Source organism: Neofelis nebulosa, chromosome 3, assembly GCF_028018385.1.
Source record: "Neofelis nebulosa isolate mNeoNeb1 chromosome 3, mNeoNeb1.pri, whole genome shotgun sequence".
Taxonomy (NCBI): Eukaryota; Metazoa; Chordata; class Mammalia; order Carnivora; family Felidae; genus Neofelis; species Neofelis nebulosa.
In genome coordinates, this window is record NC_080784.1 from 22580055 (window position 1) to 22600173 (window position 20119).

The window sequence follows — 20119 nt, forward strand, 5'->3', positions numbered from 1 at the left end:
CGGGAGGGGTAGAGAGAGGGGGGAGACACAGAAGCAGGCTCCAGGCTCTGAGCTGTCAGCACAGAGCCTGATGCAGGGTTTGAACTCACAAACTGCGAGATCATGACCTGAGCCAAAGTTGGAAGCCCAACCAACTGAGCCACCCAGGTGCCCCACCCAATATAAGGACTTTTAACCCATCTCCTCATGCTCAGTTTCTTACTGCCATGCTCTTTCAGACCATACAGATTTCCAGATCGTTCTGAGATTCTTGATGAGCAGGCTGATGCTTTCCATTGTAGGACCCTTTGCTTCCTTCTCTCTCACACTGTATGCTTTCATTCTCATAGACCAACTTACCCCATTCATGACTGCCTCCCACCTTTTCTCTTTATTGTTGATGGATTACAGCTTTGTGATGCTCTTATTGTTATTTTCTTTTTTTAAAAACTTATTTCTTTGAGAGAGAAAGAAAGACTGGGGGAGTGGGAGAGACAGACAGACAGAGAATCCTAAGCAGGCTCTGCACCATCAGCACAGAGCTTGATGTGGGGCCTGAACCCCCAGAGTGTGAGATCATGACCTGAGCTGAAACTAAGAGCTGGATGCTCAACTGACTGAGACACCCAGGCACCCCATGTATTATTATTTTCTATTTTTTTTAAATTTTCTGTCTTAATTTTTTTTTAACATTTATTTATTTATTGACAGAGACAGAGCATGAGCAGGGGAAGGGCAGAGAGAGAGGGGATCATAGAATCTGAAGCAGAGTCAAGGCTCTGAGCTGAGCAGAGTCCGATGTGGGACTCGAACTCACAGGTGGTGAGATCATGACCTGAGCTGAAGTCAGATGCTTAACTGACTGAGCCACCCAGGCACGCTCTTGTTGCTAGCTATTTTCAAGATCACAAAAGGAAGAGAGAAACACAGGTATGTAGTCTGCCATCTTGAAATGGGAAACTTTACTTATTTTAAAACATTCATTCATTCATTTTTGAGAAATAGAGATTGAGAGAGAAAGAGAATCCCAAGCAGGCTCCGTACTGTCAGTGTGGAGCCCGACACAGGGCTTGAACTCATGAACTGTTAGATCAAGAGTCAGACATTTAAGTGACTGAACCACCCAAGTGCCCCAAACTTCAATTTTTATGTAGACAGAAATGTTTCTCCTTTACAAAGTTGTTTCTTCATCTTTCTAAAACACATTATATTCATCTTTATTTTTTGTCGTATTTTTTTATAGTTGTCATCACATTTTGGGCTCCATCGCCCAACATGGGGCTTGAACTCATGACCCTGAGATCAAGACCTGAGATGAGATCAGGAGTTGCATACTTAACCAACTGACCCAGCCAGTTGCCCTAGTTGTCATCCTATTTTATTCAATTGTATTGGCATTTATTGTGGGCAGTATAGACCTTCCATGTAATATTTATCAATGCTGTCAAACTCTTTCCCCATCTTACCTGAGACATGTTAGTCTTATTCTCTTGAATGATGTACTTGATTTTTGTTCTCCTTTCTGTGTAAAGTAAATATTCTTTGATCCTGCAAATTTTCACTTCATTTAGAGACTATGATCACCAAATATAAAGTTCTGAAGGCAGCGTTCCTTTTTTATCCATCTTTGCATGCCCAAAGGATCTATTCCAAGACTGAAGCATAGGAATTCAAGAAAGACTTGATGAAACGAAAGCCGAAAGGGGACATTTCTGTTACTCACTTCTATTAACTATACTTGTTTATTCATTCATTCAGCAAACATTTATGACAAATCCCTGTGTTTCAAGCTTTGAGCATTGCTATACACTGGGAATCCAGAGCTGAACAAGGCTGCCATGCCTTCTAGAAATTCATGAATGTTAACACTCATCATCTCTTTTGTTTAGCTACCTTGTTTAGTGAATGTTTTTTTTCTCCCCAGTAGATGATTGATGGTGAAAGCTATTTTATATATTTCTTTGGAACTCATTCCCTTCCCACAGCAAAAACTACATGAGTACTTCATTAAAGGTCCATGGTTCCTCTTGGTCTGTGTTTTGCTGACATCAGACACCTTAATCTGCTTACCCTGAGACAGAATGTTCTTTCCATGGCTCTTTCTTAAAACCACATTTATGGCATGGTACCTGGGTGGCTCAGTCGGTTAAGTGTCCAACTCTTGGTTTCAGCTCAGGTCATGATCTCGTGTGGTTCATGGGATTGAGTCCTGTGTTTGGCCCTGTGCTAACAGTATGGAGCCTGCTTGGAATTCTCTCTCTCTCTCTCTCTCTCTCTCTCTCTCTCAAAATAAATAAATAAACTTAAAAAATCACATTTATGGCCCTCTTTATTTATATGCTTCCTCAACATTTTTAAAATAGTGTTCAAAAACATTATCCAATTAAATATCATAGTAGGGTTGGTGCAGGCTGTATTCGGTAGTGTCTAGAATAGGACTGTTCACTTGGACAGTGTTGAGGTGGAACAAGACAAGTTCAAGGTTTAAGGAAGTGGTAGTCAGAGATGGCAGAAATGAAGGTTTGGGTTTGGGAGTAATCTTTCAGCATTTTTGAGAAGCTCTTTCCATTTCCTTGAGCACAGAAGACCGAGACAAGAAAACATAGGGTGAGTGACAGAAAGTAGGTAGGTCGTCTTCTCTTTGTTGGCACTTGGCTGTGCGCTAGATTTTTGTCTTTCTTCTCCAGTGAGATTCATAGAAGATCTATTTGTTATCTCATTGTTTTTGGTCTTTTTCTTCCTGCTGAGAATTTGGGTGTGTCATGTCTTAAGTTTTCATGTGTGTATTTTTAATTTTAAAAGTAGGTAGTGGTAAGGTTGGCTACAGGTCTTGGGGTAGTTATATAGATTATTTCACTATGGTGTATATTTCTGATATATATGTATCTATATAAATATATATAATATATGTAAACACACACATATAAAATATATGTAAATACACATATAAAATATATGTAAAACACAGTATAGCACACAACAATGAACAGAATCCTTCCTATCTATTAATTTAGATAGAGCTCAATTTTAAGCCTGCCACAAATTTTTCTTTATCTAGAAGTTGTCTCGTTTATCTATAACTTAGCTGGCAATCCAAGGCAGTTTACAATATAATCTGTTTAAATATTAGCAGTGATATATATATATATATATATATATATATATATATACACATATGTATGTATACATACATATACACGTATATATATGTATGTATACATACATATATATAAATTTTTAATGTTTATTTTTTGAGAGAAATAGAGACAGAGTGTGAGTGGGAGAGGGGCAGAGATAGAGGGAGACAGAGAATCTGAAGCAGGCTCCAGGCTCCGAGGTGTCAGCACAGAGCCTGACATGGGGCTCAAACTCAGAACTGTGAGATCATGACCCGAGCTGAATTTGGACGCTTAACCAACTGAGCCACCCAGTCTCACCTAAAAGTAATATGAATAATAATAGGCCTCACGTATTGAGTATTCATATATGCCAGGCACAGTGGCAGGCAAACCCAGATATAAAATCCCAGTAGAGGGGTACCTGGGTGATTTATTTGGTTGAGTGTCCAACTCTCGATTTCGACTTAGGTCATGATCTCTCGGTTCATGGGCTCAAGCCCCACATTGGGCTCTGCACAGACAGCATGGACCCTGATTGGGATTCTTTCTCCCTCTCTCTCTGCCCCTGCCCAACTTGCGCTCTCTGTCTCTCTCTCAAAATAAATATATAAACATTTAAAATCCTAGTAGACAAGAACAATGTATTTGAGGTCACTGTATCCCCATTATATAATGGTGTCTGCATAATAAGAACATAGAACAAAATGATCAGATTATTGGTTGAATTTGTAGATACTTTCAAGTTTCCCATCTTTAACTTAGATCAAGAATTTTAGAAATATTATATGATTAGCTACCTAAAGTGTTTGAAGATACATATAATATTTGATTTTACTTATTAGATACACAGAACTTTAGTATGATTAAGATGAAGTGTATTCTTGTCATAGAATATTAGTAATTGATAAGATTTATTGATTACTTATTATATGCCAGATGCTGTTGTAATAATTTTAAAGGAATAATTTTTTTAATCTTCAAGATAAGTGTCCTTATTACCATAGTTACAGAGGAAGAATCCCCCCAGTGCTATGCAGCCTGTCAACAAAAATAACAACATTTTGATTTTGTGCTTGTATAATTCATTTATTTTTTTCCAATGTATAGTATTTGCTGTTTTGTTTTGATAATGTAATGTATGTCAGACTGTACTTTTACAAAAAACGAAAGGGAACTATGTGGGAAAAAATATATTCTCGATAGTGTATGATACCTTTGTGAGGACAGCCGTTGATTGAAAAGCTGTATCCATTTAACTACTGATAGGTGGCTAGTCTGGAATAAAAGGATACTCAAGTTCTACAGATACCTGCAATTGATTGTGGCCTCATTCACATTCAGATAAGTAGCACGAAAACACAGTTCCCAGAAAAATCACGAAATAATCCAAATGCCAGTATGGTAAATTTTATGAAAATGAAATAATTATTACATCCGATCCAAGAATGAAAGAAAGCTTACTCATGGATGAGATTTTATGTTAAGCTCCAGTACAAATCTGTTGATCCAGAATATTAACACCTGCTTCTGCTTATTGAAAAACCTTCTTCCTCTTCTAATCATTTCCTCATTTGTATAGTGGTTAATCAGATATGAGAAAGTCAAGATACCTAGGATTTTGGAGTTTATTCAAATATACTGATAACTCCAGGCATATCTATGTCTCTTAGCTTCAAAATAAATTATTAGTTACTGATCACCATATCTTGGAGTTGGGATCAAAATATTATTCTCACTTTGTAGGTTGCTATAGGCACAGACCAGATAAGTGCCTTATCAAAGATTGTTGGCAAGCCAAGGGGCAGATAGGGAATTAGATTGTCAAACTCTGGATGCTTCATCTTGGGTTCAGTGCAGACCCTGTGGGCAACTGAGGAAGCAAAGTTGTAGCTGAGAATCAGTGCTACCTGGGTCTGCTTGTGGCTCTCACTGCGAATTTCCATGTGTTTGGGCGGAGTTAAGAACCCAGGAGCCCATAAAGTAACCTTCAGATAATAACACAACAATCCATGTTTTTCAAGTTCATATATTACTTTGAGTTGGCAGCCTGAACTCCCAAGTTCACTGCCGAGGGCCAGTACTGTGCTGAGAATTACCATGAAAATATTCATCATACCAGAAAATGGATAAAGAAAATAAAATGACCGTTTTCTTTCCCATTAAACTTGTAACTCTGTTTACTATAGAAAAGTGCAATGCTTAGTAAAAAAAAGTCTATGATTCTGCTGTATATTCTTGCAAAACGAAACTGTATTAGGTACACAAAAGGTATTAATCAGCTGAGTGAAATTCTACAAAACTGGCCAGACAGAGTGATATAAAATGAAAGATTAGAGGCTCAGTTACAGTTCCAACATGTTTATGGTTTTATACTGAAAACAAAAAGCACTACTGAGTAGGTCGGCTTATTGAAAACTCAGCTTCTGGAGTTTCACAGTTTTGGAAGAAAGTTATTAAAACATGGGGCGCCTGGGTGGCGCAGTCGGTTAAGTGTCCGACTTCAGCCAGGTCACGATCTCGCGGTCCGTGAGTTCGAGCCCCGCATCAGGCTCTGGGCCGATGGCTCGGAGCCTGGAGCCTGTTTCCGATTCTGTGTCTCCCTCTCTCTCTGCCCCTCCCCCGTTCATGCTCTGTCTCTCTCTGTCCCAAAAATAAATAAAAAAACGTTGGAAAAAAAAAAAAAAAACATAAATTGCCTGGTATTTTCTTGACATAGACAAAATGGAAAATTTGATTTATGAAGATTGTCAGTTGCAATAAAGCAGATCAGAACATAGTCATTTTACCTAATAAGTGATGTGATGTTATAATTCTTATCACAATTTCAAACACTACCAAAACATACAGAAAGAAGCTTCAAAACCAGAAAGAAGACACTAGAGCTAACCTAAATAAACTCACCCAAAAGGAAGAAAGTGAGAGGTTATTAAAAACGCAGTTTGTTTTTCATTTATTAGAGAAAATTCAGAAAATTTTGAGGAAAATAAAAACTTACATATCTTAAACCAGAGTAAGCATTTGTTGTATTTTCTTCAATATTTTTCTATTTGCACACATTATTTATTAAAACAAAATCATTCAGCACACCTATTTTGTAGTTATTTCATATATTAATATATTATAATGATTTCCTAATTTTTCACTATTTTTTTAATGTATGGTCTAAAAACCTTAGATCTTAGTCCATCACTTATGCTACCATAATCCATTTAACTAGTTTTGTATTGCTGGTCATTTGGATGTTTTCATTTTTTACCTATTATAAATAGTGCCATGATAAACATGTGTATACTGATATTTTGTATATATATTTGATTATTTTCTTAGGAGGCATTTTTTAAAGTGACTTTGTTGTTGATTTCTGAACTTTTGAGTCATCCTTTAAACTTTTGATGAATACTTTGAGAATCTGATGTTTAAATTTTTCATATTCAAAAGTAAAATTGACATATATTTGAATTGTTGCATATCTGATAATAAGGTGTTTATTTAATCTTCAAAGAGAAGAAATATTTTATGTATTTATATATTGGTTTATAATTTTTACCACCTAAAACTCTATAGATGTTGTCCCATTATTTCCTGGTATTTGATATGGAGAAGTCTGAGGTTAGTCTGAATTTTTTCTTTTGGAGGCAAACTTTTCTGTCTAGTCAAGAACTAAGTTTATGTTATTTTCTTCACCCTTGAAATTATAAATTTCAACAGAATCACTTCAAGTTTTCATCCTTGTTAATGTTGTCTATAGTCACTGAGACTTTTCATCTGTAGACTCAAGACTTTCTTTTATTTGGGAATGCACAGTCCTATTATAACCCAGATTTATTGTTTTAGTTAAAAGGGTTCCTTTCTCATGGACACAAATTATGTTGCACACCATTTTTCCATCAACTACATTTACTTTTTCTTCTCTCGTGATTTTAATCTCCCTTCATTTCTCATATTTTAGAGGCAGCTGTTCAAATTTGTTCTACACATTACTATTCACTTTTCAGCGGTGTTGGCTTTGTTCTTTAGTGAATATAATATTGAGTGATTCTAATCTCATGAAGATATTAATTTTGCCATTTTGCTTTTAATTTATTTCCTTTTCATTTCAACTTACCTCCTAGCCAGATTCTCTTTCACACCAGTATGTTGTCTTCTCCTCTCAAAGGTTTATCCTTTGAATTTCTTTGTGAACAGACAACACTGTTTCTAAAATTGTATGGCTTGTAGTGTCCTTCAAAAGAATCCATTCATGAAGCCATGTTCTTTCATGTTACAGAAAAATGTTCTAATCTCCACCCTTCCTCGGCATTTTAAATTCATTCCCTGAACAGGCAGTTAATCCAGCCTAGTTGTGCCTGGGAAGCAGGGATGTTATGTCAGTTAGAATTGCTTTAGTCTGAAGTAGGAGAAAGAGCCATAGTGGCTTAATCAGATGGAATCTTTTACTGTCACGTGACCAGAAGTCTAGAGCTAGGAAGTCCAGAGCCAACCCAGTGGGTCAAGGAAGTGTCTGAGAGCCAAGGCCTCTCCTGAACAATGTCATTTATTCTTATGGTTGCAAAGTGGCTGTACCAAATCTAGGCATGTATGTATGTATATATATCATATACACCCATTACCAATATATTAAAATACATAATGGGTATATAATATATATTTCATGGTTTTATATATGCATATACACATACAATATGTATATGTATATGTATTTATAATGTGTATCTCAAAGAGGAAAAGGACAAAGAGAAAAAGGTGGGTGTCCAATTTTTTTATTGTTGTTGTTAGAAAAATAGCATATTTGTGAAAGCTCCACTCAGGACACTTCTGTTTCTGTTTCATTGCTAAGAACTGTGTCTCTGGTCACATGGTCACCAGTAGTTGCAATGGAGTTTGAGGACAGAAGTATGTTTAGCTGGTACAAACCATCACATTTTATTCTTAAAAAATTTTTTTTAGGGGCACCTGGGTGGCTCAGTCGGTTAAGCGTCCGACTTTGGCTCAGGTCATGATCTCGCGGTCCGTGAGTTCGAGCCCCGCGTCGGGCTCTGTACTGACAGCTCAGAGCCTGGAGCCTGCTTCAGATCCTGTGTCTCCCTCTCTCTCTCTCCGACTCTCCCCTGTTCATGCTCTGTCTCTCTCTGTCTCAAAAATAAATAAACATTAAAAAAATTAAAAATAAAAACATTTTTTTAATGTATATTTATTTTTGAGAGAGAAAGGAAAACAGAAAATCTTCAGTGGGTTCCATGCTGTTAGAGCAAACCCCAACATGGGGCTCCAACCCACAAGCTGTGAGATCATGACCTGAGCCAAAGTTGGATGCTCAACTGACTGGGCCACCCAGACACCCCAAAACCATCATTTAAAAAAAAACAGGGATAAAAACCAATATTCACAGGTGTAAAAGGTCTTTGCTGTTTTGTATTAGTGGTAATACATGTTAAAAGAGAGCTACAGGGGCACCTGGGTGGCTCGGTCGGTTAAGCCTCCGACTTCGGGTCAGGTCATGATCTCTTAGTTCTTGGGTTCAAGCACGGCATCGGGCTCTGTGCTGACAGCGCGGAGCCTGGAGCCCGTTTCAGATTCTGTGTCTCCCGCTCTCTCTGCCCCACCCTGCTTGTGCTGTGTCTCTTTCTCAAAAATAAACATTAAAAAAATTAAAGAGAGCTACAAATGAGGGACCGTCCCTGGCCACATGAGAAAACAAGTCCCAGTGAAGACGAGCAATCTTAGAACTTCTTCTCTAAAGCAAAGGACATGACCCTGGATGGTGATTCTTGTCGCAGCATCTTAAGACTTACTACTAGAAGAAATTATTTCCAGATTTTGCAAGTAGGATGTTAGTTTTTGGTTAGTGTGTTTTTTCTTCACAAATGTTTAGATTAGTGGTCTCTGAAGTTAAAAAAAAAAATCCCTGGGTAGATGTGAAAGTAATATTAGTTGATTAACTTCTGTGTGGGAAGTACTAAGATATATACAAAGGTGAAATCGATTGATAATGAATGCCTTTTTTTAAATTATCAAGTAGAACACGTGATTTAGGAACGTAAATAATTCTAGACTAAAACTCTCCGAGGGCATTGCATATGGCTTGGCCAAAGTTTTTCTGCTGAATTTGTTTATTGCCTCACTGATAGAAGTAAATAGTCGATAAGAGTTTGCTAAATTAGCAATATGGAATCACCTACTATAGATAAATTCAGTTATAAGATATGTATATTGTGCTCTGGATCACAGAATGGAAACAGATCTCAGACCAGGTGGATTTGGTGACCTTGAGCTGGGCCCTCCAAGACTAGTAGGACTTGTACAGAAGGGAAGATACTAAATGACAAGAAAACAGAGAGAACTGAGGACTAGCATGAACAGGCATGGTGATCAGTGAAGGAAGCAATGCGAACATACAGAAGGCAGATCCCATCCACATCCTAGGCGTTCTTGACCTGGTCTTTATTCTTTGGACAATATGCAGCTTTTGAAGTACTGAGAGAACGTAACAGGGATATGTAGGTCGAAGTGGAGAAGGAAACACTGGGGACAGGAAAATGAATCTGGATCTTCTACCTGGTCTCAATGACTCCAGGAATGAGGGTTCACATAGGGTGATAAGATTATATATTAAGAAAATTTAAATGAGGAAATTTAATTTAAAATAAATAAAATAAAATTTAGTTGGGAAAACTGTAATCCTTATGATATAACACTCTCTTCATTTTCTAGGCATAGTTTGCTTTCATTCAGCCATATATTTATTTGTATGTAAAACAATGGAATAAGCACTATGAACAGCCAACCATAGTGTTCTCCCCAACCACCTGGTACTTCTTCTTCCCAAATGGTTTCTGTGGCAACCATTTCCTAATTTTCTTTTTCCATGGTTCTCCTGCATTTATGTGCATGTCTCAAAAAGCCTGTTTTTTTCTGGTTTGTTTTTTAGTAGTTTTTAACTTTCTAGAAAGGTATTATGTATGTATTATTTTGGGACTGATGTCTCTCACTTAATTATTTTACTAAGACCCTTGAAATACATTAAAATGCAATTTCCTTTTGCATTTTTAATTATTTTTCTTTTAGTTGTGATGAACTTGATAATGACCCAGTGGTATTTTAATTCATTCATTCATTTGCCAAGTTTAGTTTGTTGCCACTAGGACAAATTCATGAGAAGGCTGAGTCCACACTTAGTTTCATCTGTCATAGCCATACAAGAGTTAAAACTGTTAAATTCAACCTTAACTTAATTGAAATGGCTTTGCTATCATCCAGTAAATATCAGTTATAAAATATAAACATAGGTTTTTTGGCTATGCACGGTAGGACATTGCTTCAGATGCACCATAGTGAGATAATTTTAGCAAAATATCATATATTTCATGAATTTGTAGTTATCATCCCCCTAATCCGAATATGCATTAAATATGTGCTAAAGTAGTGAATATTAGATGTGCCAGTTACAGATACATATAAAGGTGATAACTCTGGGTGATGCTTAATCTCTCAGATCAAGCAAAGCTGAGTAGAGAAATTTTGTCATATTTGACTATTCAAACATTTTTTTGATATTACCCTAGAAAAAAGTTCTGAACCAGATGGATTTTTTTTTTTTAGTTATTCACCATCTCTGGGAAAAATTTGGGACTTGATTAAACAGAAAAAATGTAATTGCCTAATTTCACAAGAATGTACACAATTTGACATGCATTTTTCTGAATCTAAGTCACATCAGAAGGATATTTTTCCAGATATGTGTGTCTTTTCTGGATTATGACTTTCCCTGCTACCTAATAATATTCCAGAATTAGGGGGACCAGCTTATCCCAGTTTGCCTGGGCTTTCCAGTTTTAACACTGAAAGTCCTGCCTCCCAGTAAGGGCCATGCCCATAAATGCTTTGTCAGGCACCTAGAATCATGAAGAGTTAGGTCATGTCATGTATCGCTAACACACACTCTTCCAGTGATGGATTTCAGATATATTAGATTCTCATTTACATTTTAATACAACATTTGTACTATTTCAAGTTAATATTTTGTAGTATGTATGAAAACCCTAAAATATAAATATTTAAAAGCTATCCTTTTAACTAATTTGAATTATAGAATATTTATAAATTCATTTTATTTCTTTTAAGTGTATATAGTCATTTGAACTAGAATTTCTCATTATACTTTAATGAAGAAATGAGAACGATCTATAACTAGTATTTCAGTTGTTTGTATGCATTGCATGAAAATAATTTGTTTTAGCAATACTTAGATTTAAAGAGCTTCCTGTTCTAATTTTCTTTCTCTAAAAGGGCTTAGGAAAACTTATTCTGAGAGGAAATAGAGTGTCGTACCTTCAAGCATGTCTTCTGAAATCAAAACCTGGGAGCAAAAAGCCTGACTCTTCCATATACTAAACTATGCAATTTGGGCAAGTTGCTTAAGCTTATGAAGACAGTGTCTCTATCTTCACATGGTCTAATAATTAGTGCCATTTAGGCTCTCCAGCCACTGTTCTTTGGCCACTGCCCTTTCCTTCTTCTCCCCTGGGTCCCTAGCCCTGCTGACTGCTCACAGCCCTCCTGTGGCTGCTGTGTGTTGTCAGCACCCCACACTGTGACACATGTCCCCGTTGCACTTGCCCTGGGCTTCTGGGTCCCTGGGTCTTCTAGGCGGGCCCTATTAGTTCCCAACATGATGTCAATTACATGGCTATGGGACTACCGGAAAAAAAAGAAAGTAGTGGCACACCTTGAGAAGTTAGATACAGGATGGGCTAATTTGGGCAATCCTTGCCATTTCACCATGATTTTCTTTTTTTTTTTTTTTTTTTTTTTTTTTAATTTTTTTTTTCAACGTTTATTCATTTTTGGGACAGAGAGAGACAGAGCATGAATGGGGGAGGGGCAGAGAGAGAGGGAGGCACAGAATCGGAAACAGGCTCCAGGCTCCGAGCCATCGGCCCAGAGCCTGACGCGGGGCTCGAACTCACGGACCGCGAGATCGTGACCTGGCTGAAGTCGGACGCCTAACCGACTGCGCCACCCAGGCACCCCTCACCATGATTTTCAATCAAGGCTTTGAGATTGTGTTGAATGACTACAAGTGGTTTGCCTTTTTTAAGTACGAAGAAGAGGGCAGCAAGGTAACCAGTAGCCATGGACTCTGGGTCTGGAGTTCTTTCTTGTCCAGCAAGATAGTGGATGCAGAATTGACATGTGAGAGAGAGTAATGTCTGGGAGGAGACAAAAGCCCCAAGAAAGGGTCCTTGCTCCATTTTTATTAGGATCAGAAGGTTTACAAGAGTGATGGACGTGCACAAAGAGACAGTGGAACTGTGAACATTAACTCATGGGTGTGAGGAAAAGGGGGTTTTGAAGATATGCAGCGTTAGGGGTTTAGGTCAATACCAAACAAAGTCCTGGTGCCTGGCAGATGGTTATTTAAGGCAGGCATGAGGCGCCAGGTCTGTTTACCTTATCTTGCCTAGGGGACAAGAAAGACAGAGCATGCTACCTCAGGGTCAACAAGGCACCTTTCTTTTGCTAATTAGCTCTGTTCTGGGCAACTTGGCCCTGCTGTGGTCTATAGCCCTGTTCACCTGTTTACCTATTTTGGTCCTTTCTTCCTTTGAAAGCAGCTTTCTGCTATCGTACTAAGTTGGGGGGCGTTTCCGCCCTGAATACTTAATCTTGTCTACCTAATTTTGGATGCTTTCATCCTGAGGCTTCCTGTTCCTATATGCCTTGTTAACCCATGGGTGCGAGCTCAGGGAATTCCTTAGCTTATCCTCCACAACGAGTTACCACCGCAGAGACCATGCCTGGATGGGTGCATGATGTGCCAAGCTGGAAGTAGGCTCATTTCCTTGGAACTAAAGTGGGAACTACCTCTGAGAAGGTGAACATGAACACAGCACACCCTGAGAGTCTCCAGGGAAACTCTTCTAATTCTAATACCCTCTACAAATATAACCATGGTTTTGTGAAAGTGATCCATGCCGTTCAGAAGTCTTAAAAAATTTTTTTTTAATGTTTATTTATTTTTTTGAGACAGAGAGAGACAGAGCCTGAGTGGGGAGGGGCAGAGAGAGAGGCAGACATAGGATCTGGGCTTCAGGCTCTTAGCTGTCAGCACAGCTGACTCATGGGCTTGAACCCACAAACCATGAGATCATGACCTGCGTCGAAGTTGGGCGCTTAACCGACTGAGCCACCCAGGTGCCCCCAGAAGTCTTGGACGGCAACCACATACATGGAACATGAGACGCTTACCCTAGGAGAGAGGATTAGGAGAGGCAGTAGCCACAGCTGGAGAATCCCACCACTGACTATTGAAATACACGAAATGGTTTTACATTTGTCAGCGTCTTGGGACTGGAGAAATGTTTGTGGTACCAATTTTGTTCCTCCTGTTCGAAGCCAAGCATCTTGTGGAAGCTGCTACTCATTTGCTTCTGTGGGTATGCTGGAAGCAAGGATCCATACACTAACCAACAATACTCAGACCCCAATCTTGAGTCCCCAGAGGTTGTCTCCTGCAGCCAGCACGCTCAAGGCTGTGAAGGTGGGCCGTACCTCATCACAGGAAAATATGCCCACGATTTTGGGCTGATAGAAGAGCCATGCTTCCCCTACACAGGCACTGATTCTCCATGCAAACCGAAGGATGACTTGCTTCCATTACTACTCCTCCGAGTACCACTATATGGCAGGCTTCTACGGGGGCTGCAATGAGCTGGCCTGTCGTGGCCCCATGGCAGTTGCTTTTGAAATCTATGATCTCTTCCTCCGCTGGCACAGGGGGATCTATCTACTACTACACTGGTCTGAGAGACCCTTTTTTTGTTTTGTTTTTTGACAGACCCTTTCAACCCCTTTGAGCCGACTAATCATGCTGTTTTGCCCGTGGGCCACGGCACCGACAGCCTCTGGGGTGGATTGCTGGATTGTTAAAAATAGCTGGGGCACTAGCGGGAGCGAAGATGGTTACTTCGGGATCCGCAGAGGAACCGATGAGGGTGCAATTGAAAGCACAGCGGTGGCAGCCACCCCGGTTCCCAAATTGGAGGGTGCACATCCCGGCATCTCATCCCGACCGCCATCAATCACGAAAGGGCAGACTGGAGACTCTCATAGCAGCAATTTCAGAACATTACAAATAGATTCCTATGAAGATTTCTGCCTTCAACGTTAAAACTGCCTTCGATTTGGGTACACCTCCCCCTTGACCACCGGCCTGCTTTCCAGCTATGCAGTACCAAAATGCGGGATTTTGTTAGTCATTTGTAATTCACACGTGCTATAGTTTTAAAAGCCTTTTTGAGAACACAGCCTTATTTTTACGTTGCGAAAAATCACAAGAAAATATGCAAGGTCTGTTAAATTTTTAAAAAGTTAAAAGATTTTTAAAACATTTTATTTCCTTGGAGACCGAGAGAGAGCATGAGTGGGGAAGGGACAGAGAGAGACGCAGAGAGAGAATCCCAAGCAGACCCTGCGCTGTCAGCACAGAGGCTGATGTGAAGCCCAACCTCATGAGCAGTGAGATCATGACCCGAGCTGAAATCAAGAGTCAGATGTTTAACGGACTGAGCCACCCAGTTCCAAAGGTTTTCTGTAAAAAAAAAAAAAATAATAATAATAATAATGAATACCATTTGGACACTTTTTTATAAAGACTAAATGAAATAATGTAGTCATGGATAGTGTCTCATACTTTGAAGTTTGAAGATTTTTGCTGAAGTAGCTACAAGGTAAGTTGAGCCCGGATTTGTGCTCTGGCAACATCTGTTCTATTTATTTATTTATTTTTTCTGTAATGGGAATCAAGATTTTAAAATTAATTTTTGGTGTGTGTGTCTGGGTACTTGATGGCCTCATCAATGGGGAACTCCAAAACATATTTGATGAAGGAATTCTAACATCTCTGGCCAATTGCCCTTTTAATTGAGTACCCAGGTAGCAAATGGGACAGCTAACCTGAGGTAGATTATTTCTCCTATAACTCATTGTCCTCAGTCAGATTTTTCTCAGGGGATGGGGCTAGAGTGAGTAAATTGACTATGTTTGCTCATGTTCATTCTCTTATTGTAGATATGTCTTCCTGAAGTAAATGTTGAGTTTTTAATTGGTTTCAGAATGATTTAATCAGTGTTTATGCTCTGGTCATAAAGAACATTCTGTGATAGGCTTGCCATCTGTTCAAGATAAAAATGAAATCCCCTCTGAAGAAGTGGGCAGTTGATAGAAAGATTTTAATGAATGTTTAATGTTATTGTATCTATGTGAGGGGCTTATGGTGACAGTAACATAAATGTGTAAGCCTAAGGGCTCAATCTTAGTGTTTCAGCTTCTATTAAGTCTCTGTTGGAGAATTGCATTTCGAATCTCTGAAGTTGTATACTGAAGTGATAGAGGGTAGATTTAATGCAGTAAAATGTTTGCTCCAGTCAAGTTCTGGTTTGCAGAACCAGAGTGAGTGAGTCTCAGAACCAGAGTGAGTGAGTGGTCTGCTCACTCCTGCCTGGTCACTGCCTTCCAGTAGAATGAGTCTGTTCATTCCGAAGTGGTTTTGTCCTTCAGGAACCAATCTTTCTTTCAAATGTATGGATTTTAGGAAATACTTTCATCTGCTTGGGATCTAAACCATGTTTAGATCTTACTACTCTAAAGTACAGTAGGTTTTTGTTGTTGTTGTTGCCGATATACATCCTAACAATATTTCTTTCATGTTTGAATGACCTTGCTTCTCCTTCCAGGTATTTTGTTTCTAAAACATGGACCCATTATAGCATCGTGCACATCTTCTCAGATCATTGGTGTCTCTTCAAATTGAAGCACACAGTCCTAGCAAACTCAGTAAGAGGTCTAGCCAGGGAACAATTTTCTCATTTAAGGTTGTCACTGCATATCGTTTAGTTTCCACTTGGATTTGTGATTGAAGTTGCTACGAGGGTATTATACAAGAAAAAGGAAGAGGAAAGCTTTTCCCAAAATGTGATATCATGAAGTATATAAACTTGACCTGCAATGTGAAAATTTAGTGTATTTTCTTCCATATAAAATGCTATTTGGCACAGTATATGTTTCCCAGTGTCATAATGCTATAGAATAGTTGCCTCTTTGCCAGAAGCTATCTGTCAGTGTTCTCAATATCTGCAGGTGGTAAGTATGCTTCAGAATTCAGAGAAGGAGAACGGTGTGCTCGCAGGGATTTGTGAAAGTGCTTGACAAAAAATATGACCTTATTTTGGACTACTTGTGCATAATCAAGACATTTGCTAGATTTCTTGCTGCCAGGGACAGTTTAATCCATCCTAATTAGTGATGGTGGTTATCATTACAATTTAGACAGCAAAAATTTTCTGGCATATATTTTATGTTGTAATTATTATATTTTCATTTAAGTCAATGTAATTTACGTACAAAAGAAAGTAAAGAATCTGGTACCTACCAGGAGAAATTGTGCTGGTGTAAATGTCAGGATACAGTAACATGTACATACTTATGACAATACCTTGAGAATTGAAGACAAGTCCACTAGGGTATACAAATTAGGGTACTTTTGGCTGTGGATGATAACATATCATACTACATGCGGTTTTTGGTAATAGAGACTTATATTTTCACATGAACAGAAGCTCAGACACAGATAGTTCCAGGGTTGATTTAATGCTCAGTAGCATCAGGGCTCTTCATATTCCTTTTTTCCAGGGAAGAAATTCTGTCCCAGATGGGCCTGGCAGGCTTTCCTTCATACCTCACTGCTGAAACCGGGATAAGGTGACTATAGCCAAGCCCTTCGCTGATGGGGGTCCAGGAGGGGCAGGGAAAACTGTGTGATAAGCTGGGACCAATCACGACTAGGTCCCTGGAGCTGTGCCCATTCCCCGAGCATGTTGCCATCTCCACAAAATTAGAGTTCCCTTATCAAGGAAGATCGGGATGGGGTAGACCTGGCTGCTGGGGACAACACATAGTTTTTGCTACACAAGCCACTCAAGAGCATGGGTAGAAACAGTAAATTGTAGGGGCGCCTGGGTCGCTCAGTCGGTTGAGCGTCCAACTTCAGCTCAGTTCATGAACTCGTGGGTTCATGGGTTTGAGCCCCACCCCAAGCTTTGTGCTGACAGCTCAGAGCCTGGAGCCTGCTTCGGAATCTGTGTCTTCCCCTCTCTCTGCCCCTCCCCCATTCACACTCTATCTCTCTCTCAAAAATAAATCAAACATTAAAAGAATTAAAAAAAAAAAAAAGTAAGTGGCCACCTCTGACTCTTTTACACATCTTCTTCAAATCCAAAGACATGTTAGGTTAACAAACAAGTTTGTCAGTTGGATGGAAGTGGCTTTAACTCATCATTTTCTGTTACATTTGTGATGAAAAGTGTTGCACTTCCCCTGATTCCCCTAAGGTTCTCTTTGGACATCCGTACTTGGTACCATCGGGAGAAATCTGTCGTCTTGGGTAAAATCGCATTGCAGATGCTCAGTATATATACCAGTGGTACGGTACAGATATAAACAGGGCTCAGGAATTTGGGGCAGCGTTTGCTTAACCATGCAGACTGAAATCAGTTCATCTTTGTTGCATTAATTGTCTCACGTGGAGGGAAATGAAGAGAATTTTTCAACTCTTTAAGAGGGGTCATGCTGCCCTCAAAATACTTTGCATTTGTAGAAAACCCAGTAACATTTTCTATTTGAGTCATAAAACTTTCAAAAACCCATTGCGTTGCTTGTCATAAACATGCATTTTGTACTGGTTTTGGAGAGACTGTATTAAGCGTTGGGTGACGTGACATATTTTATTTTCCAAATAAAATCTCATACAGGATGGCAACATTATGGTCACCAAGAGCACAGGCTTGGAAGCCAGAGTGTTTGGCCGTGAATTCTAACTCAGTAGATTTTGAGGAGGTTGTGCCTCACCGTTTGTATGCATGAAATAGGGACATTACCTACCTCAGGGTTATTATGGGGATTAAATTATTATTTTAGTATTCTTCAGACATGCCTTGCATTATAGGTGTAGGCTTTCTTTAATAAATACATTAGAAGAATTTAAAGACTTTAGGAAAATGTCATTCTCTAAATATAGCATTCCTGTGGCATGTGCCTTTTTTTCACTCCTGCATGCATTTATGTAAGCAATTACTCAATAAGACTTCAATGAGTCTCTGTATTATGTTAATTTTTCTCCATGTAAGCCTATTGTAGATAACAATAACTTTTTTTTAATTTTATTTTTTTAAATTTACATCCAAATTAGCATATAGTGCAACAATGATTTCAGGAGTAGATTCCTTAATGCCCCTTACCCACTTATCCCATCCCCCCTCCCACACCTCCTCCAGTAACCTTCTGTTTGTTCTCCATATTTAAGAGTCTCTTATGTTTTGTCCCCCTCCCTGTTTTTATATTATTTTTGTTTCCCTTCCCTTATGTTCATCTGTTCTGTATCTTAAAGTCCTCATATGAGTGAAGTCATATGATATTTATCTTTATCTGACTGACTCATTTTGCTTAGTATGATACCCTCCAGTTCCATCCATGCAGTTGCAAATGGTAAGATTTCATTCTTTTTGATTGCCGAGTAATACTCCATTCTGTATATGTGTATATATATACATGTATATATATATGTCCTTGTATATATATATATGTCCTATGTATATATATAATGTCCTTGTTGGACATTTGGGCTTTTTCCATACTTTGGCTATTGTTGATAGTGCTGCTATAAACATTGGGGTGCATGTCCCTTCAAAACAGCACACCTGTATCCCTTGGATAAATACCTAGTCGTGCAATTGCTGGGTCATAGCGTAGTTCTATTTTTAGTTTTTTGAGGAAGCTCTATACTGTTTTCCAGAGTGGCTGCACCAACTTGCATTCCACCAACAATGCAAAAGAAATCCTGTTTCTCCGCATCCTCGCCAACATCTATTGTTGCCTGAGTTGTTAACGTTAGCCATTCTGACAGGGGTGAGGTGGTGTCTTATTGTGTGGTTTTGATTTGTATTTCCCTGATGATGAGTGATGTTGAGCATTTTTTATGTGTCGGTTGGCCATCCAGATGTCTTCTTTGGAGAAGTGTCTATTCATGTCTTGCCCATTTCTTCACTGGATTATTTGTTTTTTGGGTGTTGAGTTTGATCAGTTCTTGATAGATTTTGGATACTAACCCTTTATCTGATATATTGTTTGCAAATATCTTCTCCCGTTCTGTGGGTTGCCTTTTAGTTCTGCTGATTGTTTCCTTTGCTGTGCAGAAGCTTTTTATTTCGATGAGGTCCTAGTAGTTCATTTTTGCTTTTGTTTCTCTTGCCTCTGAGATGTGTTGAGTAAGAAGCCGCTGCGGCCAAGATCAAAGAGGTTTTTGCCTGCTTTCTCCTCAAGGATTTTGATGGCTTCCTGTCTTACATTTAGGTCTTTCATCCATTTGGAGTTTATTTTTGTGTATGGTGTAGGAAAGTGGTCCGGGTTCATTCTTCTGCATGTCGCTGTTCAGTTTTCCCAGCACCACTTGCTGAAGAGACTGTCTTTATTCCATTGGATATTCTTTCCTGCTTTGTGAAAGATGAGTTGGCCATACACTTGTGGGTCCATTTCTGGGTTCTATATTCTCTTCCATTGATCTGAGTGTCTATTCTTGTGCCAGTACCATACTGTCTTGATGATTACAGCTTTGTAGTATAGCTTGAAGTCTGGGATTGCGATGCCTCCTGCTTTGGCTTTCTTTTTCAAGATTGCTTTGGCTATTTGGGGTCTTTTCTGGTTCCATACAATAATAACTTTTTAATAGCCGGGCAGATAATGCATTATATATATATATATATATATATATATACCACTCTATAATGCTGATGAGAGGGGATGATATCTAATAATGTGCATGTTGAAGTTCAAATTGGTGAATCCATTATCAACATCATGTGTAGACAAATGAAGTATATAACATATATATATTATATATGTATATATTATATATATTATATAACATATATATGTTATATATACATGTAATATATAATATATACATACAT

At 38.7% G+C, this 20119-nt stretch overlaps 1 pseudogene; it reads left to right on the forward strand.

Annotated features, from left to right (window-relative positions):
- LOC131507953 (dipeptidyl peptidase 1-like) overlaps window positions 1–14748 on the forward strand; it is a 34663-nt pseudogene extending 19915 nt beyond the window's left edge.
- The last annotated feature ends 5371 nt before the right edge of the window (window positions 14749–20119 follow it).